The sequence below is a fragment of the Dipodomys merriami genome, unplaced genomic scaffold, assembly GCF_024711535.1.
Source record: "Dipodomys merriami isolate MVZ:Mamm:240054 unplaced genomic scaffold, mDipMer1.0.p SCAF_84, whole genome shotgun sequence".
In the NCBI taxonomy this organism is placed as follows: domain Eukaryota; kingdom Metazoa; phylum Chordata; class Mammalia; order Rodentia; family Heteromyidae; genus Dipodomys; species Dipodomys merriami.
The window spans coordinates 3,548,604-3,560,900 of NW_027206446.1; positions in this window are offsets into that span (position 1 = coordinate 3,548,604).

Consider the following 12,297-nt stretch of genomic DNA (forward strand, 5'->3'; position numbering starts at 1 on the left):
CACCAACTTCAGATCTCAGCCTTCTGAGCAGCTAGGATGACAGGCGTGAGCCCCTGGCGCCTGGCTTTCCAGTCACGTTTAAATACTCACTGGCCACATAATGAGGGACTCTTACTTTGGAGGTGACAATGAAGCATACAGAGGAGTCCCTTGTCCCTGAGCACCCTACGCATCCCTTAACAAGGCATTCTAGCCAAACATGCCACCCTGGCACAGCCCACAGACATTCTTGGGTCCTCACTCCTTCGTGGGTGCATTTCTTCCCTTTCCTGTTATTACCATTTTGCCAAAAGGCTGGATTTGGGTGACATTTCTCCAAGGTCACCCAACTGGTATGTGTTAAAGGGTCTGCTTCAAAGATGGGCTCCAGACTCTTCATATAGCCACGTACTCAGATAGCTTAAAGATGCTGCACACCCATGGCTCACTCCTGTCACCTAGCTACTTGGGAGACTGAGATCTCAGGATCTAGGTTCAGAACACACTCAGGCCAGAACCGGAGCTTGATCATCGCTCGTTAAATTCAGACACAAGATCCTGTTCTTCCATCACTAATACAGTCAGTCATGATCACTGGCCTACAGTTCTCTGAGAAACTCGTGTCTGGCTCTTTTTATTTATTTTATTTGTTAAATTGGGGCTGGTCCTGGGGCTTGAACTCAGGCCCTGGATGCTATCCCTGAGCTTTTGTGCTCAAGGCTAATGTTCTATACTTGAGCCACAGTTCCACTTCAACTTATTTTTTTTGGGGGGGGGGGGGAGGTGGTTAATTGGAGTTAAGAGACTCATGGACACTGCTGCCCAGGCTGGCTTCAGACCACAATCCTCAGATATCAGCCTCCTGAGTAGCTAGGGTTACAGATGTGAGCTGTGAGCCATATACATGCATACATACATACATACATACATACATACATACACACACACACATTACATACACACACATACACATACATATTCTGTTCTACCTATTGATCTCAATGTCCATCACAAGAGTTTCTGTTTTCCCATTTTCTTTTTATCCCCAAACCCATGCTGTTTTTTGGCTCCTCTGAAATCCCTCCTACCATACTCTTCTTTTTGTTTAGTTTTGTGCCAGTAGTGAGACTTGAACTCGGGGCCTCATGTTCTTGCTAGGCTTTTTTTTTTTTTGCTCGAGGATGGTGCTCTACTCTCTACCATTTCTACCCACCCCTACTTCTTACTTTCTGCTGGCTAATTGGAGATAAGAGTCTCACAGGCATTTCTGCCTAGGCTGACTTGGAATCTTGATCCTCAGATCTCCTCCTCCTGAGTGGCTAAGATGACAGGTGTGAGCCACTGCCACTGGGCAGTCTTCTTGGCTGTGCATTTCTCTTTGCCTTTTGTAACTTGCTCTGCCTTGACTATTTTCCCTCTGGTTTGACTGACAGGATAACCCCTTTTCATCTTCTCGAGTGTCATCTTTGAGAAGTTTTTCCAGACTCTCTCCTCTGCTATACATGCTGGCTTGTTCAATAATTACTTCCTCTGTCTGCCCTTGATTTCACACCAAGGCCTTTGTACCTCCTGCTTCATTCATATGAAAGACTCTTTTCCCACACAGGCTCTTGCGGGTACTGTTTGTATCCTTGGTTTTGGTTCAGGTTAGATGTCACTTCCTGAAAATCCCACTTCCCTCTGAGGTGAAGTAGTTGTGCCTTGTCTGGGGCCTTTAATTTTTTTTTTAATCTCTGTATCACCTGGCATCATCTGTGATTATTCTATTCACCTATCTGCCTAGGCTTGTTTCTGTTTCCCCCAGCTAAGATGTAATCTCTGGAATATGTTCGGCAGACAATAGAGACTTTGACGGATAAAAATATGTAAGGAGGCCAGGCATTGGTGGCTTGTGCCTGTGGTCTCTACTACTCAGGAGGCTGAGACCTGAGGATCCTGGTTCAAAGCCAGGCAGGGCAAAAAAAGTCAATGAGATTCTCACCACCAGTTAACCAGCAGAAAGACAGAAGTGGAGCTGTAGTTCAAGTTGTAAAGCACTAGTCTTGAGCAAAATAAACTCAGGGACAATGTTCAGGCCCTGAGTTCAAGTCCCAGGAATGGCAAATGCACACAGAAAAGCAAGAATAATTTACTATGTGCAAGTTATTGAATAAGCTACGTGACTATAAAACAACATAGCCAACTGGCAGTAATGTATGTATACTTAATCATGGAGCTCTGAACAAGGAATTAATTAAGGAACTTGCTGGAAAGACTTGCCTGAGTGCTATTTCTAGACCTACATGTTGAAAAGTAAGTAAGAGTTACTGTATAGTAAAGAGAGAAAAGGTGAATTTCAGATAGAGACTAGCAACAAAGCTCAGAAGCCAGGCTTTGGTGGCCCATAGGTATAACCCTGGCTACTCAGGGGGCTGAGATCTGAGGATCATGTTTCTACGCCAATCCTGGGCAGGAAAGTCCATGAGATTCTCATCTCCATTAAACCACCAAAAAGTTGGAAGTAGACTTGTGGCTCCAAGAGTAGAGTGCTAGCATTGAATGAAAAAGCTAAGGGACAAGTCGGAAGCCCTGATTTCAAGCCTCAGCACCAGCCTTTAGGAAAAATCATCATAGAGAACATAATCTTTAAGAAAAATATCCTGGAGCGGGGTGCTGGTAACTCAGATCTGTAATCCTAGATACTCAGGGGGCTGAAATCTGAGGATCAGGGTTCAAAGCCAGCCAGGGCGGGAATGGCCTTGAGATTTCTATCTCCAATGAAACACTAAAAATTGGAAGTGTATCTGTGGCTCAGAGTAGTAGAGGGCTAGCCTTGAGCAAAAAAAAGCTCAGCGACAGTGAATAGCACCCATGGCCAACAAAATAAATAAATAAATAATATAATATAATATTGAGACAAGACTCATCTATAAATCTATATCATACATAGAAGCATCCTATTTTTTAAGAGAAATTGACATGATTCTAAAATTTATATGGAGATACAAAGCACCTAGAATGCAAAGCAAACTTGAAAAAAATGGAAATATTTCTACTGTAGGACTTCAAGACTTGCTATTATAAAGCTACAAGCATATTTCAGAATTGAGAGCTCAAAAATAGATCCACATTTAGAGACAGAGAAAAGTCAAATCCAGGCAATGTTTATATGGATTATTACTATAAAATTGTGTGTGTGTGTGTGCATGTGTGTGTTCACACACCTGCTTGGGGCTTGAATTCAGGGCCTGGTGCTGTCTGTTAGCTTTTTTGCTCATAACTGATACTCTTCCACTTGTGGCTTTTTCGGTGATCAGTTGGAAATAAGAGTCTCACAGACTTTCCTGCCCAGGCTGGCTTTAAACCACAATTCTCATTTATTTCTTGGTCCAGCTTTCCTTGGGATGCATCAAATTGGACTACACCAAATCACAGATCAGGTAGGAGGAAAGCACTTAGATTTACTATGAGTTTGTATAAGATTTCTTTCTTTCTTTCTTTTCTTTTCTTCCTTCCTTCTTTCCTTCCTTCCTTCCATCTCTCTTTCCTTCTTTCTTTCCTTTTTTGGTCAGTTGTGGAGATTGAACTCAGGGCCTCTATCTCACGGGAACTTTCCTGCCCAGGCTGGCCTCGAACCACGATCCTCAGATCTCAGCCTCCTCAGTAGCTGGGCTGACAGGTGGGAGCCACTGGCTCCTGGTTAAGATTTCCTCAGGCAACTTGAAGATGTTTACCTATAAATAGAAATTGCTGTTTGAATGCATTTCTCATGAAGAAAACCTTTTTGTAAGATCATTTTTATTTCTAACCCTGAAGGCTTTAACTTTTTCTCAAACGAAGCAAGGAATAGACCTCATAGGCACATTTTGCAAAATAAATAACGATGAATTTGGTTTATGTTTCTCAGTAGAAAAAAAAAAACCAAGCAAATATTGAATGTAAAATAGTAGCGTCAACAGAGAGAGTTGCATAAATGATCTGGCTATAAAACCGTAACCGCTGTCTCCCAGGTGTGAAAATGTCTCTTTTATGAAACACAAACAGAGTTCATTTGCGGATTGTGTTTTGTTAGTCTGCGGTGCTCTTTCCCCCCTGTGTGTGTTCCAGTTTCCGTTTCATAACGGCAGAACTATTTGCAAAGGTGTAATGGCAGATGATATCATCGATTTGGGCTCATCATCTATGGAGAGAAAACACAGGCACGGAGCAAGCCTCCGCTTCACCCTGAAAGGCAAAGTCACCTCTGCCCGAAACTTCCCAGATAATCCTTCTTGAAATGCAACGTGAGTTATGTAGGGGATGCCAGGTCCTTATGAAGATTATATGGCTACTTCTGATCTCTAACTCTTCTTTCCCTTCTGTGTCTCCCTCCCTCCCTCCCTTCTTCCTTTCTTCCCTCCTTCCTTCCTTCATTCTTTCCTTCCATCCTTCTTTCCCTCTCTCCTTCCCTCCGTCCCTCCTCTCTTTTCTCTTTTCCTTTTTCTCTGTTTCTTTTCCCTCTCTCCTGCTCATCTTCTCTCTTTCTCTTTTCCTTTCTTTCTTTCTTTTTTCTTCCTTTTTCTCTTTCTTTGTTCCTTCCTTCCCTTTTCCTCTCTCCTTCTGTCTTCCCCTCTTCCCTCCCCTCTCTTCTCTTTCTTTTTCTCTTTCCCTCCTTCCTGATCTTTCTTTCTTTGTTTCTTCATTCCTTTCCTCTCTCCTTCCTTTTCTGTCTTCCCTCCCCTCTTCTCTTCTCTTTTTTCTTTTCTTCTTTGTTCCTCCTTCCTACTCTTTCTTTCTCTTTCTTTCCCTCCCTCTCTCCCTTTCTTCCTTCCTCCTTCCTTCTTTTATTCAAGATCTGTTTTGATTTGGACGACTTTTAGAAATATCTCTCAATAGCTTGAACTGTCTAAGCCTGCTCAGAAAAGCCTCTACTCTTCATGAAGATCTTACCGGCCTTGTCCGGCATTACCACCCCAGAGTTTTGTCTATTGCTTGATATAAAAATATATGAATAGGGCTGGGAAGGTGGCTCAGTGGTAGAGTCCTTGCCTGGCATGCATGAGGCCCTGGGTTCAATTTCTCAGTGTCACATAAGCAGAAAAAGCCAGATTTGGCACTGTGGCTCAAGTGGTAGAGCGCTTGCCATGAGCTGAAGAGCTGAGGGACAGCGCCCAGGCCCCAAGCTCAGGCCCCATGCCCAACTATATATATATATATATATATATATATGTATATATATATATATATATATATATATACATATATATATATATATATGAATAGTAAGTATTATCTGAACATATAAATGAGTGAGTAAATGTAGCCATGATGCTAGAAAACAATGAATGTTCATTTGCTTAAATACTAAATTAGATGCATGGTTCTAAAACATTCTACACCCATCTGTGTTATCAAACACACTGCTCAGTAAAGGCACATTGTAGTTATTATACATGAAGGGAACCATGCAGCCTATGTTTCTTTGGGCCTGGCTTACTTCACTTAATATATTTTTTTCCAAGTATTTCCATTTCCTTATGAATGTGGCAATGCCATCCTTTCTGATGGAAGCATAGAATTCCCTTATGTACATATACCACATTTTCTTGATCCATTTGTCTGTTGAGAGGCGTCTGCGTTGATTCCAGCTCTTGGCTATGTTTAAACAATGCTGCAATGAACATGATTGTGCTGGTGGCTTTAGCTGGTTTTGCATTCTGTGCTCATTTTCTTTCCATACAGCTTGTAAGTCTGAAAAATAAAGTTGGAAAGTGGTGAGTGGGGGTGTAGTCTTTGTCTGTGGTCACGTGGAGAACTTTCAAATACAACTGCTGTCATTTAATTGAACAGTTGTTAATATCCCGGTCTGTATAGCCAAACTCCAGACAGTGGATTAATTCTGTATACTGACATCAAAAGGTTTCTTCTTTTGACATCAAATTCTTTGGTGGGAATACTTTGAAAACCTCAGGTCAAGTGACAGAGGAGATAAGAAATGCTTTTACTAGCATTTATTATGAAAGAAGTTATTATAAAGGCTGAGTTTAAAAATAAATCAAAGTGGATTATTTATCCATGGGAGATTCTAAGCAGTTGCTATGAGTGAAGGCCTTAAATGAAACATTCTCTGAAATTCAGCATATGAAATTCTTTTTTTTTTGTCGGTCATGGGGCTTGAACTCTGGGCTTGAGCACTGTCCCTCAGCTCTTCAGCTCAAGGCTAGTGCCCTACCACTTGAGCCACAGTGCCACTTCCAGTTTTCTGGTGCTTTATTGGAGATAAGAGTTTCACGGGCTTTCTTGCCCGGGCTGGCTTTGAACCGTGATCCTCAGATCTCAGCCTCCTGAGTAGCTAGGATTATAGGCATGAGCCACCGGCACCTGGCGTGAAATTCTTTTTGTGTGTACACACAGTCCTGGGGCTTGAACTCACAAACTAGGCAGCTTTTTTGCTGAATGCTACCACTCTACCACTTCTGGCTTTTTGGTAATTAACTGGATGTAAGAGTCTTGTGGAGTTTCCTGCTTGAGCTGGCTTTGAACTGCAGTCCTTAGATCTCAGCCTTCTGAGTGGCTGGGATTGTGGCTGTGAGCCACCAGTCCCTGGCAGCGCATACTGTATCATTCTATTTCTTGATATTAGTCTTTTTGCAATGACAGCAATAACTAAAAATAACATTTGCTTAAAAGAACTTTCAGCTTTACATCAGAAGCCAGACGTACCCTAATTTAAGTGAGATATTTTTGTGTCTGTGAGCTGGTCCTTGGCTTGAACTCAGGGCCTGGGCACTGAACTTCTTTGGCTCAAGGCTAGCGTTCTACAGCTGAAACCATAGCTCCACTTCTGGCTTTTTCTAGATAATTGGAAAGTCTCACCAACTTTCCTGCCCAAGCTGGCTTTGAACCATGATCCTCATATCTCAGCCCCTTCAATAGGAAGGATTACAGGCATGAGCCACCAGCACCTGACTAAATTATTCTAATTCTTCATTTAAAGTAGTGCTTCTGGCTTTGCAATTCTTTTTTTTTTTTTTTCCGGTCCTGGGGCTTGAACTAGAGGCCTGGGCACTGTCCCTGAGCTTCTTTTGCTCAAGGTGAGCACGCTACACTTGAGCCACAGCTCCACTTCCGGCTTTTTCTGTTTATCTGGTACGGAGGAATCGAACCCAGGACTTCATACATACAAGGCAAGCACTCTACCACTAAGCCACATTGCCCGCTCTGACTTTGCAATTTTCGCCTTGATTTTTCTGATGAACCTTCATATACTTAGCTCTGAAGCCATATCAATGAACATTGCAGGGTCAAAGTTTCAAAGAAAAGGAAATAGCTCAGTCATCTGTTTTCACTTTTGATGCTGGGCTGGTCTAGACAGGATGAGTTCATTGGAACAGAGCTTTCTGCTGATAGCCATTCTGCCCTGGGAACTCTGTTTCCACTGTGGAAATGAGACGCTACTATTTTCATGGATGTGGGCAGCGTTTTCGAACTTCATAAGGATTTTCCTATCACAGTTCACAGAAATAACAACATACAATCCTGCTGTACACTATAGATTTCAAATGTCTTGACATTTCTCAGTGGTCCTCTGGAAGACATTTGACATCAGGCTGGATAAATGAGGTCCTTTCAAGTCACCTTTAAGTCCTTCCTCATCCAATATAATGGACATACAATAAGGTATTCACAGCCCAAGGGATTAAGATAACTGCTTGTGGGTCAGGCCCTGGTGGCTCACGCCTGTAATCTCAGCTACTCTGCAGGCTGCGCTCTGAGGATCAGAGTTTGAAGTCAACCCAGGCAGGAAAGATCATGAGACTTTATTTCCAGTTAGCTAACAAAAAGCCAGACGTGGTGCTGTGGCTCAAGTGGTAGAGTACTTGAGCAAAGTATTTTGCTCAGGGACAGTGCACAGGCCCAAAGTTCAGGACCCAATATTGGCACACACACACACACACACACACACACACACACACACACACACACACTATTCCTTTTGGACTTCACACTTCCTGAGTTTTCATTATATAATACATTATTCCAAAATTTAACAGTATAAAGCTACAGATTTTTATCACAGTTTTCTGGATAACTGCCACCAAAACTGGATTGCTTTAACTCCTTGAGTTGTTTGTTGCTTAGGGGTCTAGTCCTAGTGAGGTTTCCTGTAGTATCAGCAGGTCCACTGCTTTGTCATTTCTAATACCTTCATCTGTTCTCTCTCTCTCTCTCTCTCTCTCTCTCTCCCTCCCTCCCTCTCCCTCTCCCTCTCCCTCTCCCTCTCCCCTCCCTCCCTCCTTCTCCCCCTCCCTCCCTCCTTCTCCCCCTCCCTCCCTCCTTCTCCCCCTCCCTCCCTCCCTCTATCCCTCCCTCCCTCCCTCCCTCCCTCCCTCCCTCCCTCCCTTCCTTCCTTCCTTCCTTCCTTCCTTCCTTCCTTCCTTCCTTCCTTCCTTCCTTCCTTCTTTTTGGTCTTTTTGGTAGTTTAGTGAAGATAACAGTCTCATAGATTTTCCTCCCTAAACTGGCTTCAAACTGTGATCCTCGGATCTCAGCCTCCTGTTTAGCTAGGATAACAGGTCTGAGCCACCAGTGCCTGGTGCAATTACATTCATTTTTCAAATGTGATTTCTGATTCATTCAATGCATGATAATAAAAAAGGATAATTCTTGGGAGAAAATGAGAAAATGACTATAACATATATTCCATTACAGGTTACAGAGCTTATCCTCCTAGGACCAGTAGTAAATTTGAAAGGACATACTTTCAAAAGTGACTTATACCTGTTAATCTTAGCTACTCAGGAGGCTGAGAGTTGAGGATCGTGGTTTGAGGTTAGCCCATGCAGACAAATTTGTGATACTCTTATCTCTAGTGAACCAGCAAAAAGTCCGAAGTAGAGGGATGGCTCATGCGGCAGAGCACCAGCCTTGAGTTGAAAAAGCCAAGCAAGAGCACAAGGCCCTAAGGCTCTTCTTGTAGGTTGAACATGGACGCAGTGTGTGTTGTAAGCAAGTGAAGTTTGAGAGGGATGGCGGCTGCCATTGCTCTAGGCTGCGAGTGTAAATCACAGACGTGACTTTGTGGTTAGTAGCTTGAGTCCAGGGAGACAGAAATACATACACACAAACAAGGAGGCTCAGCCCTGTCAGACATTTACAGCTCGACCTCTGCTGAGCAAATACCATCGATATTTATGGTGCTTGTGTGCATAAAATATATGGTGGTATATTTTTATTTATAAATACAATGAACATGCTTGACTTCCACAAACATTCTTGGTAGGTGTTGGGGTTTTTTCTCCTCACGGGATTGGATTGTTCCTTGCTTCTTTTTAGTAAAAGATGTTACCATCTTTGAGATTCTTCAGCGTTCTTTTCTCTTGGATAAAATAGCTTTGGGTGGTTGGAGACATGGGTGCTTTTGTGTGTGGCTGTCCTTTTTCAGGGGTAGGTTGCTGGCCTATAAAAACACGTCTGGGGGCTGGGCAGGTGGCTTAGTGGTAGAGCGCTCGCCTAGCGTGCATGAAGCCCTGGGTTTGATTCCTCAGTAACCACATACACAGAAAAAGCCAGAAGTGGTGGTGTGGCTCAAATGGTAGAGCATTAGCCTTGAGCACAGAGAGGCTTAGGGACAGCGCCCAGGCCCTCAGTTCAAGCCCCAAGACTGAACAAAAAAAAAAAAGTCCGTGGGATCAATCTTGACAGATTTTAGCAAAAGAATATATTTAGTAATAGCTGCATATTTCACACACAGATAGGTCCTGGGGCTTGAACTCAGGGCCTGGGCGCTGTCGCTGAGCTCCTTTTGCTCTACAAGGTAATTGTTTTATTTTATCTTTATTTGGTTCAAGTTCTAGGACTTGAACTCAGGGTCTGGGCGCTGTCCCTGAGCTTTATATGCTCAAGACTAGCGCTCCACCACTTGAGCCACAGCGCCACTTTGAGCTTATTTGCTAGTTCATTGGAGATACAAGTCTTAAGGACTTTCTTGCCTGGGCTGGCTTTGAACCGTGTTCCTCAGGTCTCAGCCTCCTGAATAGCTAGATGACAGGCGTGAGCCACCAATGCAATTTTAATTTAGAAAAGAAGCTGAGTATTACAACACACATGTTTTGTTCAGAACTATTGCTATTAGTTGCTTAAGGAAGAGGACACTCATGGATTAAATGACTACAATTAAAATGAGCCAGGTGACTATGGCTCATACCTGTCAACCTAGCTCCTTAGAAGGCTGAGATCTCATGGACTTTTCTGCTTGGAGCTGGTCTTAAATTAAGACCCTCCAGATCTTAACTCCCTGCGTAGCTTGGCTGGGATTACAGGAGTGAGGTGTTTTACCCAACCTCCAAGTTCCCCCCATTCAAAGCTATAAACCTATATAGTGACCTAAGACCTAGAAGATAGCAACTATTCCCTATTGTTAGGTGCCAGTGATTCACTCCTGTAATCCCAGCCACTCAGGAGGCTGAGATCTGAGGATCAAAGTTCAAAGCCAGTCTGAGCAGGAAAGTCTGTGAGACTCGAATCTCCAAGTAGCACCCAACTTAGATTTCTTGCCTTTTTTGTGTGTGTGCTTGTTATTCTGTTTTACCAAGGAAAGATTTATTATTGGATGTGAATTTCTTGAAATGTTCACAGTTCTGACTGTCTCTGGCCCTTCTAAATTCAGTTTACATCCGGGCAAAACATTTCATGGCCCACACAGTGGGATTTCCTAACCTAGCAAACAGAGTTCTTGCTAAAGAACACAGACCACATATTGTCCCCTACAAGGTTCTGGAACACGGTGGTATTCAATAAATACTAAATAATATACCCAATAAAACTAAATTACCACTCAATCCTTCAGGCTAATTTTATACCTTCGTGGAATGGATTTCATTTTCATAACCATGCAGAGAAAATAATTTAAATGCTACCAAATATTACAATCTCCATCTTGGCTCCCATCTGGGTTAATTTTAAAACATGAGGAATATTATGATTATGGTGATTTTTTTCAATAAGAAGAGCAAATCAGAGAGACAGCGATTTTTTGGGCATTGATGATCACGCCTGTAATTCTAGCTACTCAGAGCCTTGAGGGAAAAAACCAAGCAAGAGCTTGAGGCCTAGAGTTCAAGCATCAGCTTTGTGACTGAAAAAAGAAGAGAAGCCTTCCCCCTCTCTCTCTTTCTCTCTCTCTCTCTCTCTTTCTCTCCCCCCTCCTCTCTCTCTTTCTCAAGCCATTTAGCAAAACATTCAGAAAGTGTTCTGCTCTTACTTTAGATGATAGGCTAACAAATCTCTGTAGTCAGAACAAGTCAGGCGGCCGATTCCCGCTCTCCTATCTAGATCCCCTGAAAAAAGTAGGAAAAAGGACTGTTTATCAGACACTGGGTTACTATTCAAGAGGAAGCGTAAGCTGGGCCCCGTGGCTCATAGCTATAACCCCAGCTACTCAGGAGGCTGAGATTTAAGGCTGGGAGTTGGAAGCTATGAGACTCTAATCAGAAAAATGCTGGTGTGGTTTAGGTGGTAGAGTACCAGCCTTGAATAGAAAAGGTGAGCAAGAAATAAAGTCCTGAGTTCAAGCCCCAGTATCAGCACAAGAAAAAGAGAGAGAGAGAAAGAGACAGAGAGACAGAGAAAGACAGACAGACACAGAGACAGAGAAAGAGAGGACAACAAGCAATAATTGTCTTTGTTTTCCTTTGTTGACAGTTTGGAGTATATCCTTCCCAACTTTTTTCTATTCTGAGCAAACTTAGAAAATACCCATGTGTCTTCTTATGCTCGGCATATTTCAGTATTTGAAGTGAAGTTGGGCTACGGTGCTGTATGGGTGTAGCTCGGTGGTAGAGTCTGTGGCTAAGCAAGCTCCACTAGGGCCTGGGTTCCATTCCTGCCCCAACCAACCTGCTGACATGAACTGAATAGGTGGCAATCTTCCTGCTTTACAACAACAACAATAATAATATTTCCCAAAGGAAACTGGAGATACAGCTGGGAGCCAGTGGCTCACACCTGTAATCCTAGAGCTTCAGGAGGCTGAGATCTGAGAATCACAGTTCAAAGTCAGCCAGGGCAGGAAAGTCTATGAGAATCTTATCTCCAAGGAACCACCCAAAAACCAGAAGGGGAGCTGTGGCTCAAGTGCTAGAGCTCTAGTCTTGAGCACAAAAGCTCAGGGACAGGGCTCAGGCCCTGAGTTTAAGGCTCAGGACCTGCACACACACACACACAGACACACACACACACAGACACACACACACACAGACACACACACACAGACACACACAGACAGACAGACACACACACACAGACACACACACACACAGACACACACACACAGACACACACAGACACACACACACACAG